Genomic DNA, 18,618 nt, shown 5'->3' with positions numbered 1-18,618 from the left:
TCTTTTGTATCATTGCACTTTTAATTTGTATACTGCCTTTCTGTATTGCTACACACAAGCCGGTTTGCAAGCTGAAGAAACAACAAAGATCACACACCTTCCAACGATCTAATCCAGGGGTCCCCAGACTTACCGCGCGGCGGGCCGGTGCCTGCCGCGCCGACCGCGCGGTGGGCCGGAGGGCAGGGGAGTGCGCGCGCAGCGGGCCGGAGGGCGGGGGAGTGCGCGCCCGTGCGCATGCGCACACGCACACGGGCGGGGAAAATCGCCGAAAATCGCTTGTGCGCATGCGTATGGGCCTCCCCCGACCTGGAAGTGCACCAGAAATGACCTCTTCCGGGTCGGGAGAGGCCCATACGCATGCGCACAAAGGATTTTCGGCGATTTTTTTGCCGATTTTTTAGATCGTCGCTGCGCCACGCGCTGTGAGAGCGGGCGGCGGCAGCGGGCGGCGGGGGTCGTCGCGGGCCGGATTGGAAGGCCGATTGGGCCGCATCCGGCCCGGGGGCCGTAGTTTGGGGACCCCTGATCTAATCCAATGCAAGAAAGACTCACAATAGAAACATAACTTTAAAATAAGCAACTTAAAACTGGCAACGTAAGCTGATGGAATATGTGCAGCTTGCGGATCTAAAGTATCGAATAAGAGAACAAGAAGAGCATTTGTTTAAAGAAGATTGGAAAATGTTTACTGAATATATAGGGGGAAATTGTGTACACTTGAAAATGTTGGCAGCATTAAGATAGATTCAACAGTGTAAATAAGTTTTGATGGAAGTAATAATGGAATACTGAATGGCTCAGTTTATATAAAATATGCAGGGATTTATGCTATGTAACCATGGAAAGAGAAGAAGGGAAGTCATTGATATTTTAAGTTTTATTAATGAATATTCTAAATTGTAACAGAAAATTTAATAATACGCCCACACCCCCACAAGAACAACTTGTATCAAATAAAGTAATATTCAATAACACATTCGACTATAATGGTATACAATGAAATTAAATACAGTGGTACCTCGACTTACGAAGACGATCCCTTCCGCGGCCGTCTTCGTAAGTTGAAGTCTTCTGTTCTCGAAGCACGATTTCGCGCTTCTGCGCATGCGCCGACAGCACAGCGAAAAACTTCCGGGGTTGTCGACTTCGGAAGTCGAAACCTTCGGAAGTCGAGTCGTTCGGTTGTCGAGTTACCACTATATCAGCAAACAATAATTAAACAGAAATCCACTCTTAACAATTACAATAAAGAATTATTAAACTATAATCAATGAAAACAACAGTAAGTCATAGTGCATGAAATACCGCAATACATACCAAACCATGCAAAAGGATCAAACTGAGAAACATAAACACACAATTTATAAGAATATTAAAAACAAAAACAAAACCTGAACTCCTCTCTTCCTAGTTGTTTCTGCTGTTCTTAAAGTCAGGATCTGGGAATGTCTCCTAGGGCTGGAGGTGCAAGGCAGGTGAAAGAAGCCATGACATGATGGCCAGTACAAAGTCTGCCTTCCAATTTACTCTACCTGGTACTTCTCCAACATGGGACTCTCCTGATATTGTGGGACGCCAGCGCCCATCTTACTTATTTCATTTATTTATAAAAGTATTAATATACCACCCTCTCACAAAACATCAGGGCGGTGTGCATGCCACTAAAACATTGAAAAGGAACACCGTGGTCTCCCTTGAGCCTTGGCCATGATGGCAAAGGCCAGCAGCAGCAGGAGCCCCAAATGAAAGAGAAATATAATTTTCTACCCCACATCTATGAGCAAAACAAACAAATCCCTTAAAAGAGTTTTCCAAAGGCTACAATTTGGGACCCGCATATGGTGGCTTCCAAGGGTGATAACTGCCAGATCCCCGTAGGTTTATAACGCGTATGCACATTTATTTGTAATACAGCTATTTCTGGTGCCATAGATAAAAAGCCCATTTTACTGCAGGCCACTGAGCAGTGCTAAAAACTTTTATTATTCCTTCTTCAAAATATACTTAAGGGTACACTTATTGAAATGCCGAAACTCAAGCTTTTCTTTTCTGCATTTTCCCGCTTAGTGTTAAGCCATTTCATGCAAAAGTGGCTTAGTTTTGAGTGTGTAAAGTTTGGCACTTGAATGGCACTCACCCCAAACATCTCAGAGTCTGAATATGGTTTTTTGCCTTTTTTTGGTGGGAGGAGAGAGGGGAGACACAATCGTGGCATTGTCCCCTTTGTCAATGTTTCCTACAGGATAGTCATTCCCAGGATCCGTGCAGCGAGCAAGGCAAAACGCTTTGTGCAATGACAACTGTGATGGGTGCTTGTCGGATTGGGAGGCCACTTGCAAAAGGGGAGCAGGGATTCCTGTAACTTTGATTGTTGTACAGAAGAGGGAATTGCAATTAAAGGTGCAAGATCCCATGCTCCCCTTTGCACCTGTCCACCTTATTGTCAATATCCTCTGAAAAGCATGTGAATTGGGAATTGGGAACCTATGCCCCTATAACATGTAGTCCTTTAGGAAAAGTCATTTTAACCACTCCTATAACCAGTAGTTGCTTATTTATTTTAGGCTTATATAGTATTTAGCCTATAGCTTTTCATTATTTTTTTGGGTCTCCAAGGGTTTGAGTGAAATCTAATTATTTTGCAGGTGGAAGGAGGCAAAGGTCATTACAAATGAGGTAGCCAAGGGCTCCATTTTTTGGGGGGGGGGATTGTAAAAAAATATCACAAGAATGCTCTTCCACCATTTCAAACCTCAGGATTCCCCACCCCTTCTTCCACCTGCCTTGCCCCACCCTCCAGTCTCTGCTTCTCAATTTGTATTGCATTATTTTATGCACTGTGGTTTGCCGTTGCTTTATTGATCGTAGTTTAGAAATTGTGTATTGTAATTGTTAAGAGTGAATTTCTGTTTAATTTTTATATGCTGATATTATTATTCTATACTATTCTAATGGTTGTTGAATGTTACTTTTTTGAAGTAGGTTGCTTATTTTAAAGTTATGTTTTATTATTGCAATTTTTGTATTGTATTAGATTATTATAGGGCAGGGGTGGCCAACTCCCAAGAGACTGTGATCTACTCTCAGAGTTAAAAACTGGCAGTGATCTACCCCCTTTCAGGTCAAAGTTGTAGAGCTTTTTTTTTTAAAGGAAGGAACACCCCCCCCATTTTTTTAGGGAAGAGGAAGCCCCCCTTTTTAGGGGTTCAGGTCAAAGTTGTTGAGCTTTTTTGTGGGGAGGAGGAAAGCGGGGCAAAAATGCTGAGCTTTTTTAAGGGGAGCTGGAGTTGTTGAGCTTCTTAGGGGGGATCCAGTAGTTTACCAGTGATCTACCACAGACATCTAGTGATCTACCGGTAGATCACAATCTACCTGTTGGACGTGCCTGTTATAGGGTGTACATTCTTTGTTTCTTTAGCTTGTAAACCGCCTTGAGTATTGTAAGATAGAAAGACAGTATACAAATTAAAAGTGCTGCTGCTGCTGCTGCTGCTGTATGCAGACGAGCTCTTCCTCACATTTCCGCAGAGTCTGTATATATGGAGTCCCCTGACTTAAATTTAACACCTAGGAGTGGACTCAAGCAATGGCTACTGGCGGGGTTGGCCCCGCCCATGGGAGGGCCCATATCCAAGCTTGCCTGTGATTGGCCAGTTAGCAGGCAGGCTACGATCCGGAGCCCTGCGTAGCTGCCAAGTACCCCGTTTTCCCCGGGAAACCCTCCGTTTTTACTTACCTTTTCCCGGTGGTCCCCCGTATCACTTCGTCTCCCGTTTTTCTCTGTTATTTTCTCCTGCCGGCGGCCATTTTCTTTTCTTTCTGATTTGCCCTTCTATGGGCACAAAAATGGCCGGTGGCGGCTTCAAAAGTCGCATCTACGCATGACCAGAAGTGCGTAGACGCAACTTCCGGTGTCAGCAGCGACCATTTTTGGTGTCCATAGATGGGCGGGGCGACACCGGAAGTTGCGTCGGCGCACTTCTGGTCATGCGTAGAAGCTACTTTTGAAGCCGGAGGTGGCCATTTTTGGTGCCCATAGAAAGGCAAAGAGACACCAGAAGTTACGTTGATGCAACTTCCGGTGTCACACGGCTGCCGGGCCCGGATTCTGCAGTCCGGGACTTGGAAGGTAAGGAGCCCTGGCAAGTATGCGATGCCAGCAGGCCATGGTAGGGTTGGGAATATCTTCTGCTTGAAATCCTGGAGAGACATTGCTAGGCAATGTATAAGCAAAACTGACTCAGCATAAAGCAGGTTTCCATTTTCCTATGTTCCTACTTCTCTTGGATTGATTTCACCACCTCCATGGGACCAGGGCCTTGGCTATTTCAATTCATTCTGAAAAAATTCTAAATCAGCTTAAGGGGGGGGGGTTCTCGACCCACAGTCCTCACCTCTCAATTTTCGTGTGGAAAGGAGAAGTCGTGCGGTGCAATTACACGGCACGTGAGACAGCCAAAAACAAATGTTCCGAAGTGGCAATTATGTCCGCGCAATGCCCACTCTGCAGCCTATTCCTATCGATTCCCACGGATTACGGTGAAATACTTTTTTTGCTCACCACTTTGAAATTGCCCTTCCTTGTATTGACTGAGAAATCCTGGGAACAATAAGTCCAGGGGAGATAAGCGTTTATGATGGATGTGTTGAAGGGCCGGGTGTCAGCGACTCCGTCAAGGGGATAGTTCAAATATAGATTTGGGCTTAATTGGGAAGAAAGCTAGGATGTCCGTGGCTGGAAGCAAGGGAGAAGCCAAGCAGAAGATGTTTCGAAAGATAAAGGGCTGGCAATTCAGATGCACTGTGGGACAAATTAAGGGCAAACACTGCACAACGACATCTACAGGAGCTGTTTTATTAAAACAATGTGGGAGCCACCTTCAACTTCGCCTTTCCTGGCATTTTTTCCTGGATCCTCCTTCTCCCTCTCATGGGTATTGGATCAAGAAATTGAGCGCAGAGATAAAAGATACAAATTTAGGAGTCTATATAAGAAGCTATTCCCCATACATGAAGACCACGGCGGGGTTTGAAGTGTGAGAAAACAGCAGTGAATAACAACAACAACAACAACAACAACAACAACAACAACAACAACAACAACAATAAAATTATTATTCATACCCTGCTCATCTGGCTGGGTTTCCCCAGCCACTCTGGGCCGGCTCCCAACTGAATATTAATAATAAAAAACGACAACATCAAACATTAAAAACTTCATGCTGCTGTTAACAGCAAAAGAGAGGGCCTAGCTCAGTCGGCAGAGCATGAGACTCTTGATCTTAGGATTGTGGGTTCGAGTCCCATGTTGGGCAAAAGATTCGTGCATTGCAAGCAGTTGGACTAGATGACACTCATTGTCCCTTCCAAGTCTGCAATTCTATGATTCTATTCTTCTAAGCCAGGCTGTTTCTGGCAGGCGGTTGGTCACCCTGTAGCAGAACTGCTCTGTAGAGTTGTGTTTATACTGCAAGAATGAGGAATTTCTAGCCCTCCAGATACTCTTGGACTCCAACTCCCATCAAATAAGTGAAGCCGGGCGCTGTGTTCCTTCAACATCTGGAGGACCTAATCTTCTCCATCCCTGCTGTTCGGCAACAATTTATTATTTTTTAAAAGCAGCCCCCCCTGCCCACCCCCTGCATGTTTGAATAGGTCAAGTGATACCCTGCGTGTGAACTGGCTATTCAGATTAACACAATGTCCTCTCTATTTCCTTTGCTGCAGCCTTTGGGAGATTTCCGTGGAAGCTGCCTACCTGAAAAATTCCTCCTTTTCTCCATGGCCTCCCACCGCCATTGCCATCCTGTGGGAATACAGGCCCCGGAGTGAATACAGGAGACGTGAATGTTTCCTTGGCTGCTGCCCAGAGCAGTGAAATTTGCTGCCTCGAGGTCAAATGCTGCAGCGAAACCTCCTCTGCCTTCAGGATAAAAATCAAATGCATTTTTGATCCAGTTTCCCTCACTGCTTCCCACGGCGACAACAAAAAATGCATTTCAGAGAAGGAGAGCAACCCAGGAAAAAAGAGCAAGAACGTGTTCCCTGCATTATAATCTTAAGAGCAGACAGAGTTGTGTCTGTGAAATCTTTGTTCAGGCCTCGTCTGCACTGTAGAATTAAAGCAGCATCTGCAATCATGGTTCCCACCGTGAAAACATCTTGAGAACGATAGAAATGTCTTAAGAAATGTCAGGAGACAGAAAATGAATGTGTTCACATGACACGTAGTTAAACTATTCACTTCCGAGAGATGCCAACTTGGATGGCCTTGAAAGAGGATTGGGCAGATTCCCGGAGGATAAGCATATTGTAGGAGGTAGTATGACTCCGTATGGCATCTGCTTGGGTGCACAAGTGGGGAGGGTGCTGTTGTGCCCAGGCCCTACAACTGGACTTCCCATGCCCCTCTGGGTGGGCATTTTAAGAACAAAATGGGAGACACCTGGCTTGAGAGCAGAACATGTGAAAAGGATCTAAGAGTCCTGGTAGACCACAAACTTGACATGAGTCAACAGTGTGATGCAGCAGCTAAAAAAGCCAATGCAATTCTGGGCTGCATCAATAGGCGTATAGCATCTAGATCAAGGGAAGTAATAGTACCACTGTATTCTGCTCTGGTCAGACCTCACCTGGAGTACTGTGTCCAGTTCTGGGCACCACAGTTCAAGAAGGATACTGACAAGCTGGAACGTGTCCAGAAGAGGACAACCTAAATGGTCAAAGGCTTGGAAACAATGCCTTATGAGGAACGGTTTAGGGAGCTGGGTATGTTTAGCCTGGAGAAGAGAAGGTTAAGGGGTGATATGATAGCCATGTTCAAATATATGAAAGGATGTCATATAGAGGAGGGAGAAAGGTTGTTTTCTGCTGCTCCAGAGAAGCGGACACGGAGCAATGGATTCAAGCTACAAGAAAGAAGATTCCACCTAAACATTAGGAAGAACTTCCTGACAGTAAGAGCTGTTCGACAGTGGAATTTGCTGCCAAGAAGTGCGGTGGAGTCTCCTTCTTTGGAGGTCTTTAAGCAGAGGCTTGACAGCCATATGTCAAGAATGCTTTGATGGTGTTTCCTGCTTGGCAGGGGGTTGGACTGGATGGCCCTTGTGGTCTCTTCCAACTCTATGATTCTATGTTTCTAGGATGTTGGACTAGATGCCTCCTCCAGCAGGGCTTTTGTTAGGAAAGCACCTTTTGTTAGGAAAGGGAAATAACTCGGATAGCTAAGAAGGAAGAGAGAGCCTCGGGGCAATGTGCAGATCGCCATTCCCTTTGTGCATGCCTGGTGAGATCTAATAGAGCTTCCCATCAATGTACCTTTTTGTACTGAAGACACACAGACCACCACGCAGATGTGCTGGTTCTCCAATACCCTCTAAGTATTACAAAAGGTTTGTATGAACATAGTGTTGTGAGTTTGGCGTGGGTGGAAGTAGGCTGTATGCAGAGACCCTTCTAACCCTTGGATCCAGCAAGTGTTAAAATATAAGCCAGGCTAGCTTCCCGATGAGGCGATTGTCTGGGTGATGGGCCATTAAGGAGAACAAAGGAAAGGGGCTCTGTGTGAGATGGAAAATGGGTGGGGACCCTCCCTCAGCTCATGGTTAGTTAGAAGGATGAAGCTAGAGTTTAGAGTTGAGTTGCAATTATGTGAGTCAAAAGCTAGAAGAAAAATTGCAGCCCGGAAGGACGGGGAAGGAATAAGGTTTGATTTCTGTTTGAATCAAAGACTGCGGCTATGGGAGAAACAAGACCATCTTGGGGGGGTTCATGCTTTGAGTCCCTTCCTCATAGGCTCAGATTGTATTTATGTATAAATAAACCATATGTCCTAAAAACACCAGAGTCTTCGCTGTGCCTCATTCCCAAAAGAAAACACGAACCTTGGGCAAGCATGCAACACTATAAATTTCGTTCTCTCTTGTAATTCACAGCGAACTATGTAATCTTTTGCTGCTGCGAAATGCTTTCAGCACGGTTATTTCTTTATTTATAAAAAATATATTTTTTTGTTGCTGTTGCTCTTGCTGCTGTTCGTAAAAATAATATCGGAGTGGTTTACAATGAAAAAAAAAACTTATGAAAAGATTCAAATAAGAAATCGATTAACTGTTATGGAAAGACATATTCTTAATTGCCTGTATAATCTTGATGGAATAGGGAGGGAAATGATGCATGAATAAAGAGTTATGATAACGGTGGAGGTGATGATAATGATGATGGCAGGGTAGGGCCCGGCAGATCTGAAGGTGTCCCTGGAACAAAGTAGCAGCCCAAGAGAGTGTTCTTTGCCTCTCTAACCCCCCATGCAATGAACCGACATAGCATTTATGGGGCTCCATCCACTTCTGGGTCAGTTGCTACAGCTCCAAGTCTTGCACCTCCTTTGTCTTAATTGTTCGGAGCTGAAGGCAGCCCTCCATCCTTATATTGTGCCAAATGGACCTTGTAGCTACCGGCCAGCCAATCCATGCCCCACACTTCCTCTCCGGTTCAAAGCCCTGTGAATGGTTAACCCTTTCTGTGCGTGCCTCAAGAAGCCCTAATGGGCCTTTGTGTCATACCGAGGATTCTCTCTCTCTCTCTTTTTTAAAAAAATATTTTTTATTGGTTTTATAAAATAATACAAAAGAACAAGAACATACAAAACAGATTCATCCACCTTCTCTCCCTCCCCCCACAAGTCCCCTTCTGTCACAAGAGAATCCTGCGGGCATTGAGAGCCAAAGGTAGTCCATTTTATAGCTGGGTTTGTCCTTACCCACCAAGAGTCCCTAGGATGAAAGGAGAGATACGGGTTGGTGTCCCCCCAGCTATTTATATGTGGTCCCATAACTTAATAGACAGAAAAGAAGAACAAACAAACAATTAAAAAATTCATAATTCACAATTCCTTATTTTGTTAAACATGGTATTAGTGACTTCCTCAGATCCCTTCTTCCTGGTTTTCGTAATTTCCTAATATAATTATAGCGGGTTTCTTACTCTTAACTTCAATTCTTATTCTTTAAAAATAAAACTATTTTTCCACCTTCTTTGTGCCCCCTCCCCACAGGCCCCCTCCTGCCACTAGGAGAACCTATGAGAGGCGGCCATCCAAAGGAGGTCCATTTTGTAGTTGGGTTTCCCCCTGCCCCCCCGAGCCTCCCCTGCCACCAGAGGCTCCAGGATGTGTCATACCGAGGATTCTCTGCACGGATGAGCACCGCTAGGGCCAGGGCGTTGTGGGATAACTCCTAGAAAGGAAAGGAAACCTTCCTTGACCCCCTTTTGCAGCATACTAACAGTTGTTAAGTCCCAAATGTCCATCTGTTTAGGCCAAAATCTTTGCCGCGGCTAAATTGGAGCAATTTAGCCAATTTGCTGGTATTGCCTTTGTTAGAATATTGATGCTCATTGCTCCAGCTGGGAAACAGTGGGTGCTGTCTTAATCACACAAACACCACTTTGCAGATTAAGTTATGTTTCTAAACCAGCAGGTGCCGTTTCCTTCCACCTTGACAACCCCAACCCCCTTCCGTATCCATCTGGTGCTTTAGACAGCCATCTCCTATGAAGGAGGTCTGCCAGGGTTACAGCAAGAGGCCTCCAGTTGGAATAATAGAATTGTAGAGTTGGAAAGGGAGCGCAAGGGTCCTCTACTCCAACCTTGTGCAATGCAGGGATCTTTTGCCCAACGTGGGGCTATAACCCACGACCCTGAGATTAAGAATTTCATGCTCTACCAACTATGTAAGCCCATGGGTAGGCAAATTAAGGCCCGGGGCCCGGATCCGGCCCAATCACCTTCTAAATCTGACCCGCGGACGGTCCGGGAATCAGCATGTTTTTACATGAGTAGAATGTGCCCTTTTATTTAAAATGCATCTCTGGGTTTTTTGTGAGGCATAGGAATTCGTTCATTCATCCCCCCCCCAATATAGTCAGGCCTCCCACAAGGTCTGAGGGACAGTGGACTGGCCCCCTATTGAAAAAGTTTGCTGACCCCTGAACTAAGCTATCCCAGTGGAAGTCCCTGGTGTAGAAACAGCAGAGCAGAACATGCATTCCATTGCAATTTTAGGACAAGGAAGCGGGCAACCTCAGGCCTTCAGTGTCTCTTTATTGGGACTCTCTCCAGGCCACACCTTCTCTTCAGCCACACCCACTTTCAGTTACCAACCAATCAAATTTAAACACATAGTCATGCATACGAGCACTTGCAATTTCAGTTAATTAAATTACTGTACTTAACAAAACCGCTGTGGGAATTGTAGCTCTGTGAGGGGGAATAGGGGTCTCCTAATAACACGGGTGGTGCTGTGGTCTAAACCACAGAGCCTAGGGCTTGCCGATCAGAAGGTCGGCGGTTCGAATCCCCGTGACGGGGTGAGCTCCCGTTGCTCGGTCCCAGCTCCTGCCAACCTAGCAGTTCGAAAGTATGTCAAAGTGCAAGTAGATAAATAGGTACCGCTCCAGCGGGAAGGTAAACGGCATTTCCGTGCACTGCTCTGGTTCGCCAGAAGCGGCTTAGTCATGCTGGCCACATGACCCGGAAAAACTGTCTGCGGACAAACGTCGGCCAGTAAAGTGAGATGAGCGCTGCAACCCCAGAGTTGTTCATGACTGGACATAACTGTCAGGGGCCCTTTACCTTTTTAATAACCCCCAGCAATCTTAAAGAACATGAGCTCCCAGAATTCTTTGGAGGAAGCCATGACTGTTTAAAGAGATATCATAGGTATGCTGTGAATGGGACCTTGGTGCCCTTCAGATGGTTTGGACTACAGCTTCTCACCTTCACCAGCTAGTAGAAGGTTGGTGAAGGATGTTCTCTGGAACGCCTGTCTCACGATGTTGTCTGCTGTGGTGGGTGTGCATTAACGTGAAACAATAAAGGATGCACTTCTGCTATGGAACTACTGCTGTATGCAGGTTTAATCAATTCATTGAACAGCTGATTGAAACTAATTAATTAAACTAAGAGTTCTTTAATTGGGAGGAAGCCTTAATTAGAAGCAAGGTTTAAACAAATTTGATCCTTGTTAGGCTTCCATCAAGCTCAGAGAGAGCTCGCAGCTGGAGGTCTGGGGGGGCAAGGCTGTTTAGCTGCTCAAATGGGGAGCTGACTTGGCTGTTAGAACTTCAAAGGTATAGCACGGTGGTAGAGCACATGCTTTGAAAGCAAAAGGTGTTGGGTTCAATTCCTGGTATCCTCAGGTTGGGCTGGGGAAAAACTCCCCAGTCAGTAGAAACAGGGGAGGAAATTTGTTTCAGTTCACATCTGAAGGTGAATGTACCAAATCCACGCTTTCCAAAACAATATGCGGACTGAAGCGCAGCGATCTCTCAAGATTGGCACCGTTCTGAATGTTGCAATTCGGTTCTGTACCCAAGGAATTGGTACCAAATTGTGTACCCCTAGCTACGAACATGAGTTTGACCAAGCTGAGGGAGGCAGTGGAAGACAGGAGTGCCTGGCGTGCTCTGGTCCATGGGGTCACGAAGAGTCGGACACCACTAAACGACTAAACAACAAAATAGGGCATGCTTGCAAATGCATATATTAGCGAAAATAACATGGGAAATTGCTTCACAAAAATGTCTGTATCAGAGGAAATTTGAACTAGAGTGTGCTGAAGTTTCACGTGAGCTTTTCAAAGCAATAATAAAAAACTGCAAACTGATGGAAATGTCAAGAAGTGGAACTTCAGAGGAGCAGGGACCAAGTGAATGAAATTGTATCTGACTTGTTTGCCCATCTGTACCAGTCAGTGTGGATATGAGATTGCACTGGAAAGCACCCAGAATGTGAACAGGGAGACACAATTTTATGTACAGATCGCAAATTTCAACCCCGAAAACTTGATGTTTGAAAAGTTTGGGGTGAAATGGGAAATGTTTACAGATTGACGATGCTTAGGGATTTGTTACCAAGTTAAGTCTAAGCTATTACTATTAGTATATAAATCCGTTAACCAATTGAGGCCAATTGATGTATCCACATCTGTCTACCTGACTACTGTGAAGTGCAGAACTTGGCACTTCTAGAAGTACCACGTATTGTTTGTTCCACACGTCTAAGGAACTAATATTTTACTGTGCCATCTCCTATGCTCTGGAACTCCCTGCCCATTGGAATGGACTCCATCAGGAAGTGGTGGACTCTCCTTCATTGCAGGTTTTTAAGCAGTGGTTGGAATGGCCATCTGTCCTGGATGCTTTAGTTACGATTGCTGCATTGCAAGGGGTTGGACTAGATGACCCTTGGGGAGCCCTTCCAACTGTACAATGCTATGATTGTATGACATCAGACAGATGCCTTTGCTGTGTTCTATTTGGCACCCATTTATGCAAGCACATAAAGTTGATGTGTATTTTAATTTGTATTTTTAGCTAATAATGTACAGTATATACCTTTATTTGTTGGTTTTGATTTTTTTTATGAACTTGCTTTTAATGTTGATTTTTAATGGCAATCTTAATGTATCTTTACATGCTTTAAAAACCACTTTGAGGTTTTATTTACAATTGGGGCATATACATTTTGTGAAATAAGTACACACACACACCAAAAAAAAAAAAAACAACAACCGCACACACATACATACACACCTGCTATTTGTTTATGGCTACCAGAAGATAGCTGCTACAGGTAAAGGAGGCTTCTCAACTATTTCCCCTGTGGAATACTCTGAGCAACCATCCCTCCCTACTTCTTAGGGCTGAATCCCATGCGCTTTGTCTGCTATCACAACGGCTTTTTCACTAGAGGAGGAACAAGTTTTAATGTTGTGCAATGGAGAAATCTGACGCAGCAACTGCGCTTAGTGGAGACTCGTTGCATGACAGATTGTGCAAAGTCACCAGCAGCCTGCTTATGCATACTCTTGCACAACAGTGCCTTCTTAGTGCAAACATTTTGCCGGCGGAACAGGTAATTGACTTTAACTTAGCTCTGTATTGGGTACAGCCCTTAGTTTTCATAAGCCGCAATGTCATCATAGAGTAGGGTTGCCATAGGCCTGGAATTTCTGGGATTCAAGCATCCGGGGGAATTTCAAAAAATTGTCCGGGGTTTTGCCAACAGAACCAGGAAGTGCTCAACAACTCTTGTGTCCGGATTTTTACTTCTTGAAATATGGCAGCCCTATCCTAGAACACTTTCCCACTAAGGTGGCTACTAAGCTTTGGCATGGAATGACTCTAAGTCAGGCATAGGCAAACTCGGCCCTCCAGATGTTTTGGGACTACAACTCCCATCATCCCTAGCTAACAGGACCAGTGGTCAGGGATGATGGGAGTTGTAGTTCCAAAACATCTGGAGGGCCGAGTTTGCCTATGCCTGCACTAAGTTATGGGAAGACCAGCAGGACATGGGACTCTGCAGCAATTGACCCATACTCTGGGTGTAGGGATAAGCGTGGGAGGTGAGCGTTGTGCTGACATGGAGATCCACAGAGGTTTGGCAGGACTTGAGAGCAGTGGGCTATTCCCTGGCATTGTTGCATAAATCATGTGAGCTCAGAAACAAGCCGTGACAATTAGTGACCCGAGGTGAAGCCTCATGCTGCTTTTCCTGTGTTTTTGTTCTCCTCCTACATATATAATAGAGCAGGAAGGATAGTGCTTTTTTGGAAAATGAAAGAGTGCACTCTCGATAAGCATTTGACTTCTCTTGCCCCCTGCAAAAACAAAAACAAAAAAACCCACACACACACCCAGCAACCTATTTGATCCGGCTTCAAGTGCTTTTCAGTTTTCAAAAATACAGTGGTACCTTGGGTTACAAACACCTTGGGTTACAAACACTTCGGGTTACAGACTCTTGCCTGGCACCCTCTAGAACTTGGCGCCCTGGTGCCCTGCGCCACTAGCCTCTATGGGTAAGACGGGCCTGCAGCTTCATGCAGCATTGATCAAATCTGCCGAACTCCGTGTGGCGATTAAAGAAGAGACGGCCCGTGATCTTTCAAGCAAATTACAGTGGCATTAATTAAACACCGGCTCTCCGGATGATCCTGAACCACAGATGGCACCCTGCAGATGGACTGCCACTATTGATATGCATAGAGTTACTCAAGCCTTTAACTTCAGCCACTGCGGATCAGCAGAGCAATTAATATTAACCACAGCATTAGGCTTCTGGTGTGGAGGGTGGGTGAGGGCTGTTTGAAGAGGGGTGTTAGCTTGGGTTAGGGGTGCAAGCAAGATTTCTTGAACCAGGTATGCTCTAAATGGATGGCCCCTGCAATCCCCACTCACCTCCTGCTTCCCCACTCCTGCAATCTATTGAAAAGAAGCACTGCTTATGTACCTATGTTAACTGAGCCAAGCCTACCTTTCAGGGGTGTTGCAAATACTGTATTGGCCCAAATATAAGCCACACCCAAATATAAGCTGCACCTTTAAAATTGGAGGGAAAAAAAGAGAAAAAATACCTGAATATAAGCTGCTCCATTCCTCGCTGCTCTGGCTGCATATTGGGGGGGGGGGAAGCTGTGCTGTGTTGCCAGCGGCCTTCCCCCCTCCTCGCTCTCTCTCTTCCGGGCCTTGGGGGAGAGGACGGGGGCTACGCGTGGGGCGGGTGCCGCTTTGCCGCGCTCCTGGATGCATACTGTAAGGTCGTGAAAATAAGCCACACTTTAAATTTTCACAGTCGGAATTTGGGGGGAAAGTGTGGCTTATATTCAGGCCAATACGGTATAAAAGGGGACAGGGAAGGAAACCATACACAACCTTTGGCTCCTGCGTGGAAAAGCAAGATGCCCTTGTCTGTCATGCTGTGCATGGTTCAGTTGTGGAATAACGAAACCTAAAAATCTGTCATAAAAACATGCTTAAAAACCATGTGTTCTCCATTATATTGACTGTTCTCATGTGTACTACGGTGCTATATTTATAGAAAAATGACCAAGATATAGTAAAGATGACACAACCTTGATGGCAGAAAGTGAGGAGGAATTAAAGAACCTTTTAACGAGGGTGAAAGAGGAGAGCACAAAATATGGTCTGAAGCTCAACATAAAAAAAACCAAGATTGTGGCCACTGGTCCCATCACCTCCTGGCAAATAGAAGGGGAAGAAATGGAGGCAGTGAGAGATTTTACTTTCTTGGGCTCCTTGATCACTGCAGATGGTGACAGCAGTCACGAAATTAAAAGACGCCTGCTTCTTGGGAGAAAAGCAATGACAAACCTAGACAGCATCTTAAAAAGCAGAGACATCACCTTGCCGACAAAGGTCCGTATAGTTAAAGCTATGGTTTTCCCAGTAGTGATGTATGGAAGAGAGAGCTGGACCATTAAGAAGGCTGATCGCCGAAGAATGGATGCTTTTGAATTATGGTGCTGGAGGAGACTCTTGAGAGTCCCATGGACTGCAAGAAGATCAAACCTATCCATTCTGAAGGAAATCAGCCCTGAGCGCTCACTGGAAGGACAGATCGTGAAGGTGAGGCTCCAATACTTTGGCCACCTCATGAGAAGAGAAGACTCCCTGGAAAAGACCCTGATGTTGGGAAAGATTGAGGGCACTAGGAGAAGGGGACAACAGAGGACGAGATGGTTGGACAGTGTTCTTGAAGCTACGAACATGAGTTTGACCAAACTGCTGGAGGCAGTGGAAGACAGGAGTGCTTGGTGTGTTATGGTCCATGGGGTCACGAAGAGTCGGACACGACTAAACAACAACAACAATAGTAAAGAAAAATAATATCATCTATCTATATCTATCTATCATCTATCTATCTATCTATCTATCTATCTATCTATCTATCTATCTATCATCTATCTATCTATCTATCTATCTATCTATCTATCTATCTATCTATCTATCATCTCAATATAAATAGCTTCTATAAAAACATATATCAAAATATACAATTTCTTTCCTTATTTTGTATTATAATAACATGACATCTACTCTAGCAGTCCCCCATTCTCTTTTCATATATTGTAGCACCACTTTCCAACCTTCCAACTTATTATAATAGTTTCTTTAACAGTATTGTTAAATGCCATCTGCTCCCATCAACAGTGGATCCATTTTATTTTACTCACTTTACCCATATCTATCTATCATCTATCTATCTCCAGGTAAATATCCTCCTTGGTATACCTGCGGCAAAGTCAGCACTTGCATAAAGCAGGGCGGAGCCATTTGCCTTAGGCAGCGGATATGACCCCCTCCTTTCCCCCCACCTGTTGCTGCACTGCTCCTAGTCCCACTGCGCCACTGCCAAGCAAATCTGTGCTGCTGCCACCACAGCACTCTTGCCCTCACCACTAACACTGTGCCCTCGCCACTGCCAAAACGTTGTGGCAGCAGCACTAAGTACACCTGCAGTGGATGGGCTGGTGGCAGCGTGAGAACAATGGTCAGGAGCAGGGAGGGGTCCAGAGGGTGTATGGGGGGCAGAGGTGGCGTGTTTTGCTTATTGTGGCAAAATGCCTTGATCTCTGGTCATTTGCATTATTCAGCCATCCTGGAAAGTGTGGGGTAAAATTTGCTTGGTGAGCCATCCTGCAAACCTGCTGCAAACTTTGTGCAGAACTCCACCCGTCCATTTCCGTTGTCTAGGGATGATGGGAGCCAGGGCCGGCCCTACGGCCAGGCTGGCTGGTGTAGGGCGGCAGGGCTGGGTGGCGTAGGGCGTCAGGGCGCCTGCCCGCCAGGGGTGTCATAGCGTGCCAGGGTGCCTGCCCGCCAGGGGGGGCGCTGCGCAGCTCCACCTGCCCGCCTGCCGCGGAGCTGCGCCAGCCCGCCCGCCCGCCCACTGTGCGCTGTGCCCGCCTGCCGTGCTGGGAAACGGGGCAGGGCGGGGGCACCGGAGGCGTTGCACCACGGCGCCAGGGCGCCAAATATACTTAAGACGGCCCTGATGGGAGTCGTGGTTCTACCAACTTAGAAGAATGAAGGATGATGGATGAAGAATACGGCACAGCACTACCTTGATACTTTAGATGATGATAATAATAATAATAATAATAATAATAATAATAATAATAATAATAAGGGTTCGTCATAAATCTTTTAAACAAACAAATAAATCTGGGCTGCTAGAACGCTTTGGAAAGTGACTAAATCAAAATTGGTTCTCAGACTTAACATAGCTTTTTTAAAAAAAACAAACAAACAAAAAAATATTACCCTATACCTCGCTAGAAGTTCCCAATAACTAAGCTGAGTTATTACTCTTTGGGATTTATAGCATCTTTCCTGACTGTATTTATTTAATTTGGATCATGTGGGCATATATATTGGTCTCTGAGGCCAGCATTAACAGCTGAAAAAAGAATCCTGGCCCTGGGGTTTTCCTTGACATGGCTCCCAAATGCAGAGGGCACTTAGGCCTGTCACCTTTGCTCTCCCTTGCTGACGTCTTGCCTCTGGATTGATAGCTTTTCTGTTGGTACAATGGCCTTCAGCGGCAAATTTACTGCGATACACGCATGCATTAAATGAAGCTGCTAAGTCGTGTCGTTACCTCAGGGTCCATAACTCGGAAATGTATGTAAACATTTGCGAGGCCACCATGTTTCCCCTCACAAGGGGGTTGTTTTTTGTTGCTTGTGGTCCTGCGTCCACCACCAATTTTCCAGTTTAATGTATAAAGTGGCTTTTGGCTGATTAATTATGAGCCTGTGGGGAGGAAGTCCCAGCTTCTTACACAAAAGTCCTATGCATGCAAGATTTCTCTCTCTCTTTTTTCTAAATTGGCCTTAGCTGAATAAAGCCCGGAATTGTGCTATTCATAATAAAGAACACTGCGGCTCAGCTGTGAGCCCAGGAGAACCACGGAATGGGCCAAAATCACAGCCGTCAAACAAAACAAGTTGAAGTCAGGGCCTGCCCTGTATGCAAGGTCATTCTGGACGGAAAACAGAGAGGCGGTTCATTACACCATTCCATGAGGGGAATAGTGCCAGAGCGAATTTGGGGTAAAGCATGATTTCTCAATTAGGGAGCAGATAAGGTGCATATGCACCTTTTAAGCATGCCATTGGGTAAAAGGCTTATAAACAGCCAAAGATTACATGCCCTGCAAATGCTCTGGAAAAAACTGGGACATCCCACTTCTTCTGAAGAGAGAATGGCGCCATTTTGGGCGCCACGATCTTGTGTGATTTGGTGCCATTATTTCCTCCCCCAAAAGGACTTTCTGGAGGGGCATGATCCTGCATGCTGTGACTCAAGCACTGTGGCACCAGTGCTCACCCTTTCGAAGAAGTGAAGCAGGACCGAACATCTGGGGCAGGGCCATAGCTCAGTGGTAGAGCATCTGTTTTATTTATTTTGCATGCAGAATGTCCAAGGTTCAACTACCATCATCTTCAAGTAAGAACATAAGAGGAACCAGCTGTATCAGGCCAATGGCCCATCTAGTCCAGCATCCTGTTCTCACGTTGGCCACCTGGATGCTTGTGGGAAACCCACAAGCAGGACCCAAACACAAGAGAAAGCACAAGGGAAATCACCCCTCCAGTGATTTCCAGCAACTGGTATTCAGAAGCATTGCTGCCTCTCACCATGGAGGCAGAGCTTCTTTGGCGATCCCTTGTAGCCGAGTAAGATTGTCTTCCATGAACATGGTCTTAACAGTGAATCCGTAAGTGACTGTGGAGGCCAATTCTG

The sequence above is a fragment of the Zootoca vivipara genome, chromosome 1 (assembly GCF_965207765.1).
Source record: "Zootoca vivipara chromosome 1, rZooViv2.hap1.1, whole genome shotgun sequence".
Classification (NCBI taxonomy): domain Eukaryota; kingdom Metazoa; phylum Chordata; class Lepidosauria; order Squamata; family Lacertidae; genus Zootoca; species Zootoca vivipara.
This window is presented reverse-complemented; position numbering follows the sequence as displayed.